Source organism: Sus scrofa, chromosome 10 (assembly GCF_054392235.1).
Source record: "Sus scrofa isolate SSC_HxYL_T2T_F1_AM1 chromosome 10, Sscrofa_HxYL_maternal_Yorkshire_Landrace_v2.0, whole genome shotgun sequence".
Taxonomy (NCBI): domain Eukaryota; kingdom Metazoa; phylum Chordata; class Mammalia; order Artiodactyla; family Suidae; genus Sus; species Sus scrofa.
Genome location: NC_139392.1, coordinates 2,065,386 through 2,084,397, shown reverse-complemented (window position 1 = coordinate 2,084,397; position 19,012 = coordinate 2,065,386). Strand labels below are relative to the sequence as shown.

The 19,012-nt window shown below is 39.5% G+C and overlaps 1 long non-coding RNA gene across 1 annotated transcript in view; it reads left to right on the top strand.

Annotated features, from left to right (window-relative positions):
• The window catches only part of LOC146398754 (uncharacterized), a 185,605-nt gene extending 174,813 nt beyond the window's left edge, over nt 1–10,792 (top strand). The window contains exon 4 of the long non-coding RNA XR_014817228.1: nt 9,175–10,792. This is a non-coding gene — a long non-coding RNA (uncharacterized LOC146398754). The remainder of the gene's footprint in view (nt 1–9,174) is intronic.
• Nucleotides 10,793–19,012: the final 8,220 nt, after the last annotated feature.

Genomic DNA, 19,012 nt, shown 5'->3' with positions numbered 1-19,012 from the left:
TGAAGTTAAAATTTTTAAAAATTGAAAATATTGTAGCAAGAAATTTTTTCTAAAAAAAAAAATCATAACTTTTAGATTGAGTGGCTTTAAATATCTAATCCAATTAAGCTTCTTTTTGGATATGTATCTTTAAAATTATTATTTATTTATTTATAAAGGTAATGCATATGCATCATTTAAAAATTGATAGCTATTATCAGGCCAATAAAAATATCAGATCTGTTTAATCATTCCTGACTATAAAATTCCTGCTGCTTAGATGATAATTTTTAATATGTTTAATTATTTTTTAGAGTTTTCCTCTATATAATATTTTTTCTTTATCTTTTTTTGTTGTTGTTGTTGTTGCTATTTCTTGGGCCGCTCCCGCGGCATATGGAGGTTCCCAGGCTAGGGGTTGAATCGGAGCTGTAGCCACCGGCCTACGCCAGAGCCATAGCAACGCGGAATCCGAGCCGCGTCTGCAACCTACACCACAGCTCACGGCAACACCGGATCATTAACCCACTGAGCAAGGGCAGGGATCGAACCCGCAACCTCATGGTTCCTAGTCGGATTTGTTAACCACTGCGCCATGACGGGAACTCCTATATAATATTTTTGATATTTCTGTGTTAGAAATTATGTGTTAATTTATTGGTTTTAAGGGATAATAATTTCTTGTCTGTCATATCTAATGACGGACTGAGCTTCCATCCACAACTTTCCCATTACAGTATTATCACTACTTTCATCAAACAATATTCTGTTTCTGTATTATTATATAAATGTTATTAATAATCATAAAACCCTATGATTAAATTGAATTTCTTATATGACATTTGTTTTCAGTTGAAGTTGATGACTGCCTTTTTTCCATTGCACAACAGAATTCAAATTTTCCACCCTCCTCTTGGTTATCTGGTTGTCCTTTTGGCCCTTTACACGTTTTCTCTAGAGATATTCCTTTGCTATAATCTAATAGCTCCTTAAAAAAAAAAAAAAAAAAAGCTTTAGGAAATATAAACTGTAGAGAAATGTTGTGCAAAGACATAAATGTATATCTTGACACGTGTTCATATTTTAAACAGTCGTATGCAATAAGCACCCAGATCAAGAAAGGACATATCTTGAGCCCTGGGAGTACCCCCTGTGCTATACCCTAGCCACTTTTTCCCAGCATGACTTTTACCCTAACATCTAGCACAATGGATTAGTTTTATCTCTTTTGTACTATTCATAAACGAGGAGTTTTAAAGAGTGTATATTATTTTTTGTCTGACTCCATTATTTCAAAATTATTATGAGAGTATCTGTATTTTGTAGAATTATAGTATGCACTCACACTACACTGTGAACCACTGTGTGGTTGTACCCACTGTATTTACCCACCCTACTGTTGGATATTTGAGTAGCTCCCAGATGTTCTTTTGTTTTGTTTGATTATCTGTAGTCCTGCTTAGATGTTTAGTGTTCGTGTTCTATTTCTTCTACATATTTTTGCTAATGAGAATTTGTTGTCGCTCTGGGTTCTTATGTTCTAAAAATCCAGAATGAGGTTTTTGGTTGTATATGTGTATGTGTGTGTGTTTCATTCATTGTGTGCTGTACACAGAAAGTTATTTCTGTCTCAACGTTGATTACTTCATTACTCAAAAACAATCTGTTGTAATTTATTTGATAGTTTACATTCATTTCATTTCTTCTTTTTCTTTAAAGTTATACTATTTTGACAGTGAATCTCAGAAGAATTTCTAAATTTCTTATTTCTTTCACTGATATTTCATTGCTTTTTAGTCTGGTCTTATTTCTCAGAAGTTTCTTCAACTTTTTTCTTCCTTTTTTTGAATTTTTAATTTTTGATCTCATATTTTTATTCCAAAATGCACTTTATAATTCTAATTATTTAATTTCCTTCTTGGAGTTCCTGTCATGGTGCAATGGTTAACGAATCCGACTAGGAACCATGAGGCTGCAGGTCCAATCCCTGGCCTTGCTCAGTGGGTTGAGGATCCAGCGTTGCTATGAGCTATGGTGTGGGTTGCAGACGTGGCTCAGATCCCCCGACGCTGTGGCTCTGGCGTAGGCCAGCAGCTACAGCTCTGATTCGACCCCTGGACTGGGAACCTCCATATGCCAGGGAGCAGCCCTAGAAAAGGCAAAAAGACAAAATAGTAATAATAATAATAATAGTTTCCTTCTTTCAGTAGACTCCCTGTGTTCAAATAATATTATATCTTCTCTTTTAAAAAATATAGATAAATTTTAAAACTTGCAGTGTATTTTCTTTGTCCTAACATCTTTCAGGTTAATTTTTTTGGCTTGACCTGTCATGATACAGACTCTTCACAAATATTTGTTGTTATTTACTTTCATTTTCATATTTAATAATGAAACCTAGTATGTTGGAGTGGTAATTTTATCAACTGCTGGGAATTGAACACACCATTGAGAAATATTAGACTTTTGGCCATTTCTACTTTTTTTTGAGATCTTTTTCCCCAAAGAGTTCTACTTTTCTTTCTCTTCTTAGAATTATTTGGCTTTGAGCGTTCTGTGTGTAGGGGTAGCCTGGAGAATAGATGGTTGGCGATCTTACGGTATGCATACTTTTACTTAAATTTACCATTTTCCACGTGTTTTCTACCTTTACTCTGATTTCCTGTTTCCAGCATTTTTTGAGTAGATTTATTTCCTCCTATTATCCCTCACATAATTAATTTTGGTTTATGCCATTTAAAGAAATTATCTTACAGCACTTTTAGTGAAATTTCAAAAGGAAAAGGAGCTGGAGATTACAATACGCCTTCAACCCACCTGTTTAATTTGAAGGTCTCACATCACTTCTGACTTCATTAGCATCTCTTGAAAATTAGAAAAAGAGAGTGTGTGAAAGTTTGTTTAGTCATGTTTTATTTCTTCCATTGATTTTTTTATACGTGAGTATTTAATAACTATTTCTTGACTATGTAGATGCTGTGCTAAAACCTGCTACAGCAGTTAACCAAAGAGACATGACCTCTGCCTTTAGGGTGATGCTCAGCCTTCCCCTTGGTGATCAGAAGAGGGTCCTGCATGAAGGAGCCAGCACTTGCATTACAGAGTGGTGATAGAAAGAGAGGGTAATGCTCAGAGACTGTACTTCAGGGAAAATGCTCAAGGAATAGGGTGAATTCTAGACACACTGCAACTCCCAGGAAGAAAATCTGACCCCAAGATGTGCATGAACACCTGGGGTTTTTGTATGCATGTGTGAGTTAGTGTCTGTATGCCTGTGTTTGCATGTAATTTTTCTTCTTCTGCACCTACTGTGTGACGTGCACGAAGCCGACTGAGTTCCTCCCTCACAGTGTCAGGATGAGGAGCCCAAGGTACCTTAGGACCAACCATGTACTGTGTACCCATTCTTACACCCAGGGTTCTGGGAATAAAGGCCATTATAAAAGTCAGTTGGAGGATTTAGGCCTCAGAATATCAAGTGAAATGTATATTGAGGAAAACTAATAAAAGTGTCTTAATGAATATAAATGCAAATAGTTAAATCTTGGATACTTTTCTAAGATATTTATGGTTAATTTGGTACCTAACGGGTGAGTAAAATCAGGCAATGGAAATCTGGGAGCATTTCAGGTATGGGAAAATTCACATTCAAAGATGCTTAGGTATAAATATTCCAGGAATTTGGAAAGCTTAGCATGTTTCAAAGATACAGAAAAGAAGAATTTTTTTTTTTTTTACCAAGACTGTAATTGTTGGAATAAGTAGGAGAAAGATGACTCAGGGTCTTCTGTATTTTAATTTATTATAATAGTAATGCATACGAGGGTTTTAATCATATTTACATTTATGAAATTTCTTTTTTAAATTCTCCCTGGGACCATGACGTAATGGAAACCTGAACCAAGTATTAGCCAGGGGACAGAAGAAAATCCAGTCTGTTCTGTTACCAAATAAGCTCGTCCAAGTGGTTCAACAGAGGAGTTGTGTCAGTGTAACATAGAATTTGTATTTTTTTCCTACGAAATGTTTCCTGTAATCGTAGAGCTAAGATAGTGGGAATAGAAAAGCAACTTTAAGTAAGAAAGAGAAACTCCTCTGTTTGTCTCCTGCATAAACAAGCACTTTTCCGCTCTAAGAAAGTTAAAATAAACGCCTGGGATTTCTATTTCCAGGAACTTCGAATGACATACTTTTTCCTATTCTTTCAACTTTATACAACTAAAACCCTCAGAAAGTATATATTAACTAAGAAGACTCTGAAAGGTTGAGAGAAATAGGTAGACCAAGCAGGGGCTTTGGTAACTGAGGAATGGGTTTAGGTCCCTGAGTTTTCAGATAAAAGAAAATCATCAGAGATAAGAATTTTATATTATGATAAAAGAGTCAATCCACCAGAAATAAAAATCCTACATGTATATGCACCTAACAGCACAGCTGCAAAGTATGTGAATCCAAAAGTGATAGGCCTTAAAAGAAAAATAGACAAATCCAAAACTATGGTCAAACATTTAGCACTTGTTCTCAGTAGTTGATAGACCAAATAAACAGCAAGGATGTACAACTCAACTCCATCAACCGGTAGAATCTAAGCAACATTGATAGAACATCTCACTGAGCAACAGCAGGTTGTATCTTCTCCACTAGTTCCCCTTGAGTACATACTAAGTTAGACCTATCTAGAGCCATAAAATAAACCGAAACAGTTTAAGAGAACTGAAAGTATACCAAGTGTATTGGTTTTTGTCTTTTTGTCTTTTTACAGCTGCACCTGCAGCATAGGGAAATTGCCAGGCTAGGAGTTCCACTGGTCTACACCACAGCTACAGCAATGTGAGATCCAAGCCGCATCTGCAACCTACACCACAGCTCAGCACAATGCCAGATCCTTAACCCACCGAGTGGGGCCAGGGATTGAACCCATGTCCTCATGGATACTAGTCAGGTTCATGAACCACCGAGCCATGATGGTATCTCCCAAAGTGTATTGTTAAAAACATAATGGAGTCCAGCTAAAAATCAAAAACAAAGAGTTCCCGCTGTGGTGCCTTGGGTTAAGAGTCCAACTGCAGCAGCTTTGGTTGCTGCAGAGGTGCAGGTTCCATCCCTGGCCAAGCAGAGTGGGTTAAAAGATCTGACGTTGCTGCAACTGTGGCTTGGATTTAGTCCCTGACCCTGGAAATTCCATATGCTTGCTTGCAGATGCAGCAATAAAATTAATTACATGAAAACAAAAATCTGCAATAAGAAGTTAGGGAAATTTTCAAATATTCGAAACATTTCTGAATAACCTGTGAGTCAAAGATGAAGTCCCAAGAAAATAAAAGAATATATTGAACAAATGAAAATGAAAATTTCAAGAGTTACCATAACAAACGCAGGAGAAAAATTTAGGACCAAAGGTTAGGCAAAGACTGCCTAGACTTGACCCCAAAAGCATGTTACATCAAAGCAAAAAGTAATAACTTAGATTCCACAGAATTAAAAACTTTTCCTCCATGAGAGAGAAAAAGAAACAAGGAGATGTTAAGGAGATAAACTACAAGGCAAGATAAATATTCCCAAACCACACATCCAACAATAGACTAATATCTAGAGTTTACTTTAAATTCTCAAAACTCAGTCATAAAAAGCAAATAATCTAATCAGAGTGTGAGCAAAAGGCATAAAGTGAAGACATTCAGTGAGGAAGACATACCACTGGAAAAGAAGCATATGTGAAGAGGTTCAATTTAATTAGCCAGGAGGGAAAAACAAATGAAAGCCTCTGCCTCTCAGAATGGCTAAAGTAAAATACATAGACAACGTTAAATGCTCATGAGGATGCCGAAAACTTGAGCCACTAATACACTGACCTAATTTAAAATAGCATAGCAACTCTGGGATATATATTGTCAGTTTCTTTCCAAAAAAATTAATGTGGTCCAGCAGTTAAAGTCCTGAGCATTTATCCCAGTGAAATAAAAACATTCGCAGAAAGGCTGTGCAAAAATGTCTGCCTTAGCTTTACTTGTAGTAGGCGTAATTGGAAAATACCCACATGTCCTTCAAGGGATGACTGTTCTGAAATACGTCCACTTCATCAAATATGCTTAACACTAAATGGGGAAAAAAATTGGTCCCTGCAGCAGTTTTTACATGAACACACAGATTCCAAGAAAATCATCCTTGTAAAGAAGCCAGTCCCCAGAGGTGACATATTCTATGATTCCATTTGTAGAACTTTTTTGAGATCTATTATATAATATTAACATACCTAAATAACATGCATGTTGATATACTATAATTATATTCTAAAATATAATTGTGGAAATGGAAAACAGATTGGCACTTGCCAGAGTTGAAAGAAGGGTGGAGGGCAAGGGAGACGTGAGTGACGTGAGGGGTCTTTGGGGTGAAGGAAGTGTGCGCTGTTTGAACGTGTGAAGGACAATCTCCTGATTATGATACTGAACTGCTATTTTGCAGAATGTTCCATTTGGGGAAACGAGGCAAAGAGGACGTGGACTCTCTATATTATTCCTTACAATTGCATAATTAGGATTATATTCAAAAGTTTAATTTAAAAAAACGAGTGGCTGAACCTGTTCCCCAGCTTCCATGATGCACAGCTCCTGAGAGAGTTGCCTTTCTTTCTGTGCCCACCTTAGTGATAAGTCACTCGCTACAAGCTAGCATTTTTACTATGAATGTTTATAGGCATGTGGCTGTGCACACACACACACACTATTTTTTTTTTTTTGTCTTTTTGTTGTTGTTGCTATTTCTTGGGCCACTCCCGCGGCATATGGAGGTTCCCAGGCTAGGGGTCTTCGGAGCTGTAGCCACCAGCCTACGCCAGAGCCACAGCAACGCGGGATCCGAGCCGTGTCTGCAACCTACACCACAGCTCACGGCAATGTTGGATCCTTAACCCACTGAGCAAGGGCAAGGACTGAACCCGCAACCTCATGGTTCCTAGTCGGATTCGTTAACCACTGTGCCACGACGGGAACTCCTGGTAGTTCTATATTTAGTTTTCTGAGGTATCTCCATACTGTTTTCCATAGTGGTTGTACCAATTTACATCCCCACCAACAGTGTAGGAGGGTTCCGTTTTCTCCACACCTGTTCCAGCATTTGTTATTTGTGGACTTATTAATGATGGCCATTTTTTTCATTCTCATTTTTTAAAGTTACCTCCAATGCCTCCTAATCAGAGAGGTATTCATTTGTAGTTAAAAGACTGCCAGCCGTTACTGTTCTTTCTACAATCTTTGTATCTTTCTTAATAATTTGGATAATGGAGTCCACGTCGTGGTGCGGTGGTTAACGAATCCGACTAGGAACCATGAGGTTGCGGGTTCGGTCCCTGCCCTTGCTCAGTGGGTTGACGATCCAGCATTGCTGTGAGCTGTGGTGTAGGTCGCAGACGCGGCTCAGATCCCTCATTGCTGTGGCTCTGGCGTAGGCCAGCGGCTACAGCTCCGATTAGACTCCTAGCCTGGGAATCTCCATATGCCATGGGAGTTGCCCTAGAAAAGGCAAAAAATAATAATAATAATAATAATAATAATTTGGATAACATTAAATAATTTTGTGCTGTCCTCTTTGCTTGATTTTGTAGTCTGCTCCCTTGCAGAAATGCAGTTCTTTCAAAAGTATTGGGGCCATAACTTCATTGAAAATTATCATTTCTTGAGTGTTTCAATCAGTAATTAGCACGCAGTAGATGCTCAATTAATATTTGCTGAGTGAACAAGTGAATGGACTGAGTTTGATAATTAAATATGCTACTATTTTAACCAAATATGCTATTCAATTTGCTCACTTTTCTTTTTTGCTTTTTTTTTTTTTTTAAGGGCCACATCATGGCATATGGAGGTTCCCAGGCTAGGGGTCTAAATGGAGCTACAGCTGCCGGCCTATGCCAGAGCAATGCCGGATCCACGCCACGTCTGTGACCTACACCACAGCTCACGGCAACGCTGGATCATTAACCCACTGAGCGAGGCCAGGGATCGAACCCACAACCTCATGGTTCCTAGTCGGATTTGTTTCCACTGCACCACAACGAGAACTCCCAATTTACTTACTTTTTATCAATGGATATATATAGTGTGATATATAAGAATAATATATGATAATTTTACAAGATATAAATATGGGTACGAATAATCTCTTTTCCTCAATTCTCTTACTCATTTATTCTCCTGATGCCTTTGAATCACTCAGTTAACAAATGAGAAATGTACATATAAACAATTTTAATGTGAAATTAAATTGCCCTCCTGGATCAGTATCCAAGCTACTGATTCCACGAATGAGATGTAGTTTAAAAAAAAAAAAAAATAGGCAACATTACTAAACATAGGCTTTAGTTTCCTTGTTCTTTACCATTATGAGTGGAAATAAGGTAGGTTCTACTTGCCATAAATTAAATAGCCTCAATTATTTTTACATGCCTTCGTGCCTAACTTAAAAGTATTGATTTTCATCTTTGACTTATAAACCTGACTGAGTATAGTTCACCCAACCCGATTAATCATTGAATATGTATCACCTGAAGATTTGGGGGAGTTAGTGTTTGTGTTGCATATCTTTGAAATTGGGATGGAAACATCAGTTACATTGGGGATCTGACCTACAGAGTGCCAGGTCTGCATTTAGCTCTTGAAAGCTGGCAAAATGTGGACGTTCTGTAAATACCTTTATACAAGAGAGTTTGTAGGTTTTCTCTTATATACTTCTTATGCTGGAAGGAATGCAAGAGTCAATACTCTGCGTAGTGGCTGGTTTGGGATGCCGTATACAGAAATCAAAATCTAAAAAAAGAAAGCACTCCACTTTGAGGTCAGATGCTGATGTCTGTGGGAAGGGTTCATGGTCAGCTGTGCTTATGCACCGATCAGGGGAAAGTGCTGGAGGAAGAATAGGGAGCACCACATCGGAGCAATGTGAACGCTTAAAATTAGAGTCTAACAGACTAAAACCAAGGCTGGCAGAGATTTATACAGCCACCAAGGAAATTAAAATAACACACAGAGACACACACACAAATTGTCTCTGTTACTCTGTTCCAGCGCTCTCCCCGTCCCTGGCAAGGTCCATTTAAAGTTCTCCAAAAGGTCTTCCCTCTTTTACCACAAAGGCGTCCAACTCAAGAGCTGAGATTCTTACACTCCCTGATACATTCGTTTCTGTCTGTTCCATATCTAGCTTCCCTGCTACCAGTCACTGTGCGTTTCTGGGACGACCCGCCGCAGTGGTTACAGTCTCAGCATCCCCCCCTCTTCATACCTGTACGTGGTATAGTCCAGGGCTAACAAAGATCATTTCCATTCACGCTGGATACATTTTAATTCAGTAATCACTGCGGAATTTTCAAAGCCTGGCAACATGAATACTTCCACAACTGCTAGTGCAACAAGGAAGGACTTATCTTTTCTGCTGCAGGAAATTAGAAACCTCGAGACTTCATCAGTCGCGACGGTTTTCCGTGTTCTTAAAAGGAGACGCTTGTGATTTCTTCAGAGGAAGAGAGCCTATCATATACAAAATGAAGCTGCAATTAAGAGCAATTTACTAAATGAAAATGCCCTCTTTTCTTTTGCCAAGTTATACTTAGAATCCTTCTGGTAGTGACGTGAGCGCTGAAGTTCGCTGGAGCGCCTCGTGCTCAATGACGGACTCAGAGGAGGAAGCCTCGGAAGTCGTCCGGGTACAGAAATTGTGTTACCCTCCGTGAGCTCGTGGAGAGCATCTCAGGCCCTGAATCCAGTTAACTCCGTCTTTCCGCTCATTTCCTCGTCGCTCTATGTTCTCCTATTTTAAGAGGGGCTAAAATAACGCTGGTGTCAGGAGTCAGTAATACTAGGTTTGAGTCCTGAATTTTCTATTTTCTATAGGGGTAAATATGGACAAACCTCCAAGTGTCTCTCTAATATTAGGATTAGCATAATGAAGACTAGGAGGAGATAAATTGTGGAAATGAACAAAAGTTTGCTGGGTAAAAATATGCCTATCAGTAAGATGCTGGTAACCTGCTGGCACAGTGGGGCCTCACCATCAGCTATTGCTGTAATCAATGAGTTACCAGGAAGTGGGAGATCTTCTTTCTCATCTCACTTCAGGCAGCAGCTTGGCGTAAAACCTGGGCAGTTCACTTCCTAGATTTCTGCCTTAGGTTTTCGTCTCTGCCTGAAGGTAGTTTCTGACCTTACAGACAGATCTGCTTGAAGGGTCAATTTAAGATTTTTAAATCACTGCAAGGAAGAAGTGATGTTCATTTTACAAAATAGTAAGTCATCAAAATATATTTTATCTCCATCCTGGACTTTGTTTTATTAAGTTTTTACTTGGGATTTCTGACCTCTGGTTTTCATGGTAGAGAAGTTAGGGATATCTGATTCCTCAATTATGTTCAATGCTGTTAATGCTCAGAAAAACATGCACAGATTTATGTCTGCATTTCTATTTTCTTGGGCTCACATCCCCACTCCTAGAAGTTAGTATTACTCTAGTACAGGCTGTGACTGTGAAAATGAAAACAAAGTTTTACTTTCCCCCAAAAAAATGTTTGTTTATTGTCAATATTTAATGCTGGTTTTGCTTGATTTAGAATTTTTTAAAATAATATTTTTCTTTATTTCCCTTTTATATTTATTTCAGCATATTACAAATATTTTTGACTGCTTTCTGATCTTTTTTATTTCTGTTGAGAAGTCAGCCATCAGTCTTACTTTTACCCTTTGAAAGATGCATGCATTTTTCCTTTGGGTGTTTTTATGATTTTATGTTTCTTTCAGAGTTTGATTAAAATGTGCCATGGTAGAGTGCTTTTTTATTGTCGGTTGTGTTTGTTTTTGCATTTATGCTGCTTGGAATTCTTCGAGATTCTTGAGTATCTAATATGCTATCGAAGCCACCTGTAGTGTAGTTAGTATCAAGTATTGAATTTTTCAGTTTTAGAATATCAATTTTAACCTTTTTTCTAGACTTTCACTCTCTTGAATTTTCCCATCCTTCCATGAATTTTTGTCATTCTTTTTTCTTCCCTAAACTTACTAACATTGCTATTTTTATGTTTGTGCATTATTCACATATTTTATTTATTCTGAGGTTTTTATTTCTTTTTTCTTTTTTTTGGCCATAGAGTCTGAAAGGGAGAAAATAGAGTTATAAGATCATAAGAGAGTAACTCAGTCCTGATGATAAACTTTTATTTTTTCATACTTTAAGTTTTGCCTAAAGCATTGTCATCATGTCTAGACCTTTCAGTTACATAAGGAAACATATTTAGTCTCTATTTCCTGTATACGGATTCATTTTGGTTGTGGGTGTGTCGCTGTCACAGCTGTGAGGCAGAAATAAGGCTAAACAAGCGCTGGTCATGAAGAGAAGAGAGGGGACCAGTTGCCCCATGAAAAGTGCTCGTGTTCTCTGGCATTTTCTATCCCCGGGCATGGAGGGCGAGGGCAGGACACAAAATACGTCCTTCTCAGGAGGAGGTTGAAGGAGACCAACCAGAGGGCACAGTAACACAGTAGAATTCCCTGGTGTGGGCAGCACCCAGTGGTTTCTAACCTAATCTCATCCATCTAATTATAGGCCTATGACTATAGACCCAATGGCAGAACAGGAGGGCGTGTGCATTTACATCTGCTGGACATGAGGTCTCAATTTTGCTCTAAAACAGGGGTGTTGGAGTTCCCGTCGTGGTAAAGTGGTTAACGAATCCAACTAGGAACCATGAGGTTGCAGGTTTGGTCCCTGGCCTTGCTCGGTGGGTTAAGGATCCGGCGTTGCCGTGAGCTGTGGTGTAGGTTGCAGACACGACTCGGATCCCGCGTTGCTGTGACTCTGGTGTAGGCCGGTGGCTACAGCTCCTATTGGACCCCTAGCCTGGGAACCTCCATATGCCACGGGAGCAGCCCTAGAAAAGGCAAAAAGACAAAATAAATAAATAAATAAATAAAATAAAACAGGGGTGTTCTGAGCGCTCTTTCCTGAAAGAACAATCAGTGTAACGAAAATGGATATTTTTGACGAGGTGATGGGCCCATGACGTCCCATTTTTCCTCAAAGAGGGATGATTTCATGAGCTGTGTGTTTCCATGACGGTAACTGACTCTAGACACCGAACTCAGTGTCTCACTCATAAATACAAAGTTAAAACAAAAATGTTTTCTGTTTCCTCTCTGCTATGTCTGCTCACCTCCTCTCTCTCTCTAGTAAACTCGTCTAGTGTTACAAATGTAGGGATTATCCTTTTTCTTGGGAGAGGCTACTGCCATAGGCTCCATGCGTCTTTGGAATTTGAACTATGGGTATGATAATCTGGTAAGTCTGTTCGGTGTCTTGGAACTTTGAAATGTTTTCAGTTTCTAAGGCATGAAAGATTTAGCATTCGGGTATCCCCTGTTAAAAAACAAAAAATTCTATTCGGGTATTACATAAACCTTTCCTGAGATCCTAAAGAAAGAATTTAGCCACAATTAATCCTTGGTCAGGAGTTCCCGTCGTGGCACAGTGGTTAACGAATCCGACTAGGAACCATGAGGTTGCGGGTTCAGTCCCTGCCCTTGCTCAGTGGGTTAACGATCCGGCATTGCCATGAGCTGTGGTATAGGTTGCAGATGCAGCTCAAATCCGGCGTTGCTGTGGCTCTGGCGTAGGCCGGCGGCTACAGCTCCGATTCGACCCCTAGCCTGGGAACCTCCATATGCCACAGGAGCGGCCCAAGAAATGGCAAAAAAAAAAAAAAAAAAAAAAAAATCCTTGGTCAAAGTAGAAAAGAGCATTACTGAGGACAGCGACAGCTATGAGGCCTGTAATTTCTAAGTTTACTGAAGTTTTAAATACAGCCTCCTTTTTAATTTGCCATGGAAGGGAAGGAATATGTTTCTGCAGAAGCCAAACACTAAGAAGAGTTTGAACACTTAACGTTTCATGGTTTATGCATTAGTGATGTTATGCTGTCACAAGGCCCCCGGATGAATTAGAACCAGTGTATACTTGGAGTTCCCATAGTAGTGCAGTGGGTGTCGATGAGGATGCGGGTTCGATCCCCGGCCTCGCTTTGTGGGTTAAGGATATAGGTTGCTGTGAGCTGTGGTGTAGGTCACAGACATGGCTTGGACCCAGCATTGCTGCGGCTGTGGCATAGGCAGGTAGTTGCAGCTCTGATTCGACCCCGGCCTGGGAACCTCCATATGCTGTGGGTGTGGTCCTAAAAAGCAAAAAATAAAATAAAATGAAAAAGAACAACTAGTATACACTTAAGTCAAAGCCCTGTGGGTCCAGTTTGTTGTTCCGGGGCTCAGACTGTGATCCTGAGGCAGTCGTTAAGCCTTTCCCTGTCTCCTTTCCCTTGGAGGCGGGTGATGAAATATGATATACATGTATAATTTAACTGTATGAGGCTTTAGCTGAAGAAAGGCAGTTATTTGTGCTAATCAAAACTTCATTCTTCAGGAATGTCAGCTAGCCTTTAATTACAGTAGCCGCACTCTCAAGGCCCTTTTACTAAAACAACTCTTGGTTGTCTTTATAGCCAACCCATAGCGGAGGCCTTTCTATTTAACCTAAGAAATGTTGCCACTTAAATTTTCATTGATGAAATTAGCAGCTATCGTATTTGCATACTGCATGATAAAAGGACATCTTGTGGATTCAGTGAGCAATATTCAAGATACGGGGTTGGACTAGAAAAGCTTAGCATCGTTTCTTACACTTTCTTGTACAACGTAGGCCTGGAGTTTGTACTCTTTAGGGGTGGAATCCAAATCTTGATTCTTGCATATTCTTGTGTCCAACTTTTGGGTGGAAATAAAATGGGAGGGATATAGTTGTCTAAATATGAGGGAATAGAATCTTGATGCTAGAATAAGAATATATATTTTTTTGAGCAGAATTGTTGGTGAATATATGTTCAGTTACCTGCAGGACAGAGAACTGGAGACTGTTTTGTGTCTGCTTACTACGGAATGCATGTGTAATAAATGGCTGGGGTATGTCTTGGTAATGAGTTTTGGGGGCTGGAACTTTTGATGCCCCTACTTGTAACCAAAAATAGCTTACCCTGTTGTTTTAGTTCCGTTAACAAGGACAGTGATTCCAAACTCGCTTAGTTAATGAGGTGGGATTAAACAAGATGAAGTACATATGGAGTGGGGGTGCATATGAAGTGTTTGATAAAATGCTGACATGCTAGCACTGTTCATTAGAATTAGAAGATGGGAGCTCCTGCTGTGGTGCAGAGGGTTAAGGATCTGGCATTATCTCTGAAGCAGCATGGGTTCCATCCCTGGCCCAGCTCCGGGGGTTAAGGAGCCAGCCTTGCCACAGGCTGATCCCTGGCATAGAAATTTCCATATGCCGCAGGTGTGGCTGAAAAAGAAAAAATAATTAGAACATGGGTTACTCGTTGTGTTAAATTATCCTATCTAGGACTCTAAGTTGGATGGGCGAAAAGACAAGACACCATCAAACTCCTAGAGGAGAATACAGGTAAAACATTCTCTGACATCAACCTTACAAATATTTTCTTAGCTCAGTCTCCCTAGGCAACAGAAATAAAAGCAAAACTAAACCAATGGGACCTAATCACACTGACAAGCTTTTGCACAGCAAAGGAAACCAAAAAGACAAGTTACAGAGTGGGAGAAAATAGTTTCAAATGGTGCAACGGACAAGGGCTTAACATCTAAAATATACAAGCAACTTACACACCTCAACAGCAAAAAAGCCAACAATGGAAAAAATGGGCAAAAGACCTGAATAGACATTTCTCCAAAGAAGATGTACAGATGGCCAACAAGCGTGTGAAAAAATGCTCAACATCACTGATTATTAGAGAACTGCGACTCAAAACTACCATGAGATACCACCTCATACCAGTCAGAATGGCCATCATTAATAAGTCCACAAAGAACAGATGCTGGAGAGGTTATGGAGAAAGGGAACCCTCCTGCACTGTTGATGGGAATATAAATTGGCATAACCACTATGGAGAACAGCATGCAGGTACCTCATAAAACTGTATATATAGAACTACCATATGACCCAGCAATCCCACTCTTGGGCATATATCCTGACAACTTTCCTGGAAAAAGACACATGCACTCGTATGTTCATTGCAGCACTATTCACAATAGACAAGACATGGAAACCACCTAAACGTCCATTGACAAATAAGTGGATTAAGATGATGTGGTATATATACACAATGGAATACTACTCAGCCATAAAAAAGAATGAAATAATGCCATTTGCAGCAACATGGATGGAATCAAAGACTCAGAATTAAATAAAGTCAGAAAGAGAAAGACAAAAATCATATGATATCTCTTATATCCGGAATCTAATATATGGTGCAAATGTAAAAGGTGCGACAGTAATAAAAATTTCCAGAGACAGTGGATTATTTTTCTATTGAAAGTACTTCTTTTTATCTTTAAATTTCATTCCCAAGGGATCAACACACTTTTTTAACTGATGCTGTTGCCAAAACTTGGCCTCTGTCCATTGGTGCTGAATAGAAACACAGAGGCAGAGTTTTGGGTAAAGGAGAAAAAGATAGCTTTTATTACTTTGCCAGGCAAAGGAGGCCAGAGCAGGCTAATGCCTTAAAGATTGTTCCCCCTACTGGGAAGAATTGCAGGGAGTTTTATAGTAAAAAGGAAAACAAAACAAAACAGGTTTCAGTCAGGAAGCAGGATTGGGGCAAACATTCATTCTCCTCTCTTTGGGGGGATCTCAGTCGTCAAAGCTGGAGATCTTGGCCTGACACGGTGGAGGCCTTCCGGGTTCCTGCCGAGTAAGAGTACTTGGGAAAGGGGCGTACTGATCAGAGATTAGGACAAACTGGGAAAGTTCCTGAAAAACCTCTTGTGCTAATGATCTTTAACCCACAGGCGATTGTGCTCAGGGTTCCTGATCCTTAGCTTACGGGTGATGGTGTTTAGGGTGCAATTCAGCCAGGGAGACGGACAAGGAAGGACTCTGAGCTGTTCAATTTAAAAGGATTCATTTCTAAAAGAAGCGTAAGGAATATAACTTTTCGCTGAAGTGGGTGAGATGCCTATATTACTATGTGTATCTCTTGAAGGGGAACCAGGATCCTGCCCCAAGGCTGTGCTGTTGTTTCCTGACTGCTCCTCCCTGGTCTCTGCATCCCCTCCCTTCGCTGATCAGCAACGGTCTGAACTGCCCCTCGGAACTCAGGGAAGGCCACGGAGGCTGAATGAGGCCCATCTCCTAAAAATAAGAAATTGGGGACACAGAAAGGCTTTTGCTCAGGAGCCCCACAGGGCCCTGCTCCGTTACCAAGCCTCTACAGAAAAATAAAGCAACAGAAATTGTGTCTACTGTAGATTCATAAAACAGTTGAAATAGTTTTAATAGTCTTTAGCTGCATTGTGAAATGGTACCTCAGGCGTTCCTGCCATGGCACAGCGGTTAATGAACCCGACTAGGATCCATGAGGACGCGGGTTAGATCTGTGACCTTGTTCAGTGGGTTAGGGATCCGACATTGCCGTGACCTGTGGTGTAGGTCTCAGACGCGGCTCAGATCCTGTGTTGCTGTGGCTCGTGGCATAGGCCAGCAGCTTCAGCTCTGACTGAACGCCGAGCCTGGGCACCTCCGTGTGTCGCAGGTGCAGCTCTAAAAAGACAAAAAAAAAAGGTGCCTCAAATACTTTTAATTGATTAGACAATTTTTATACTATAATTCTGTAAAAATTCTCATTTATTTCGGAGTGGATTACACATGTCAATTTATCTTGAATTCACTTTGCGAATTTACACTAAGATTTTAATGTTCCTCCTTTTAATAAAATATAATTTTATTTTATATAATTAAATATGATTATGTAATTTTTTCTAACGAACTATAAAAGGGTGTTTGTTCTGAGAGGTGTTTTTTTAATGAAGTAACCCTCATTCTTTCAAACCTTTAAAGTGTCACCATCAACACTTCCTCTGATAAGTGTTAAAATTACAATGGGCCCACGCAAATAAGTGGGAGGTGCTGATGGACACTTCATTTTTCCTGAATACAGAGTATCTGTCAGAAAAACGATGCTGCATAGCTTTTTGAAAGCTTAGTGGTTTCTCTTCAGATGAACGGAATGTTACTTGGCCAAAAATATAACGGCAATAAATTTTTATATTGTGCCAAAGAGATATAGAATATAAATGCTATAAAAATTTCAATCATTAGTGTAGGTTTATTTTTATTGCACATGAATAAGAATTACTTCTGTTTGGATCTGTTGTGCAACAACCTTTTTCTGACATAGCTGAATGTCTGTGGACCCCAAGACTCATCACAGGTTCATGATATCCCAGAGAAAAATCTACGTACCTATTAACTTTCACTGAGAAGAACATAAAGCTGTAACATGAGCAATAATAGCTTTAAATTGTTTTGTGATGAACTATACCGTATGTTTCTATCTGGACTTCTCAGAATCCCCATCATCCAAACGCTTGAACAGCTGCTGCCGTCTTGCAGATAATTACTGTAAGATGCATTTTGCCCTCGCTCTGCTGATTCCTCCTTCTGTCTCTGAAAGTCCAATTGGATGCTTATCACATCCTTCCTCCTAAATGTGTCTGCTTTCGTCTCAAGTTCACTTTGCAAACTAAATACTTTTATGCAGGAGAAAGTCTTCCGGGTATGTTTCTTTCCAAGATATACAACAATGGATGATAAATATTTGTCCTTCTGCTTACACTAGACTCTCAACCAATATTTGGGTTAGGTCTAACCTTGACAGGTGTAACATGCCTTGCCTTCTCTCAACAACAGATTATGATGTTTTTTTTCCAGAGTTGCTGTGTGATGCAAAGCATTCAGAGCTTGTAAGCCAAAGGGGAGAAAGTCGTCTGTCTTTTTTTCTTCCCGTTAGTTGCTTTTAAAGATTTAAAGAACTTCTGTAAATATGAAATGATTTTATTTAAATATTAATTGTAGGGAGGTAGAAGCAGAGAGTTAGTAAAAAGGATAATGGCAACATTGAATAATTAGTGATTATCACAAAAATGTTTCCTTACATACTTCTCACCGATAAGTAACACGTTTTGTGGTTGTCCTTCATACTTATGTATATAATCCTCTGGTCATTTTATTGAGAAAAGTTTGAATATTAAGTTTTTCCCCCTTAAATTTCTTCTCCACCTTTAACTTTGCATGTCTAGACATAAAAAGTGATTGGAATAATGTAATAATGTGAATCATAAATTACTTTTCCAAATGTGTGGGACCACTGAATATACCTGTGAGGGTTCATCTTCCTTTAAGGAAAGGCTGCCGGGAGTCCAGTCTCCCCAGAGGATTTCAGAGGTTCGTAGGCCACACTGGGCTGGGAAACTAACACTCAAAAAAGCCATGACATCGGCAGGGCTGAGTGAATTCTCTTTCTCTTGAAACACCTCTTTTAACGTGGAAAATAGGGTGCTGTCTTCAATGACCTTTTCTCAAGTAGGCTCCTTAAGCACCGTTGGAAGACGTGACAGCCGCGGGATGACTGCCATTAAAACGCTGGTGGTCCGTTATGCTGTAATCCCATCTTCCCAAGAGAATCAACCTCTCTGAAATGGACGAGAGCCCGGAAACGACGAGGAGAATGTGACCCTTTTGAGAAGCCAGCAGCAGCATCTGCGGCTGCTCGCATCAGATGGTCTGATTAGCAAGGTCTGATGTGTCTCCATGTAGTTTATTACCTTTCATGAAACAACAGCTAGGTAAATTTTTCTCGATTGACGTTTTTACTTTGTGTTTGGCTGAACTTACAAGTGGTTTACAGTCATACTTACTAGAGGAGATTTTTCTAATAAAGGCTGAAAATTGAAACAAATTACAGGCCTTTTTGTCATCTCTCTTGGTCAATGGATGTCATTTCACCCAAATAATATTTAGCCTTTAAAGGGAAGAGGGACGGCAAGTACTTTTCTGGCTCAAAGATTATTACTGCTGAAATAAAACACAAATTCATCACTTCAGGAATTGGATCAGGAGATTTGAATGTAGGGGGCTATCACAGATGTGG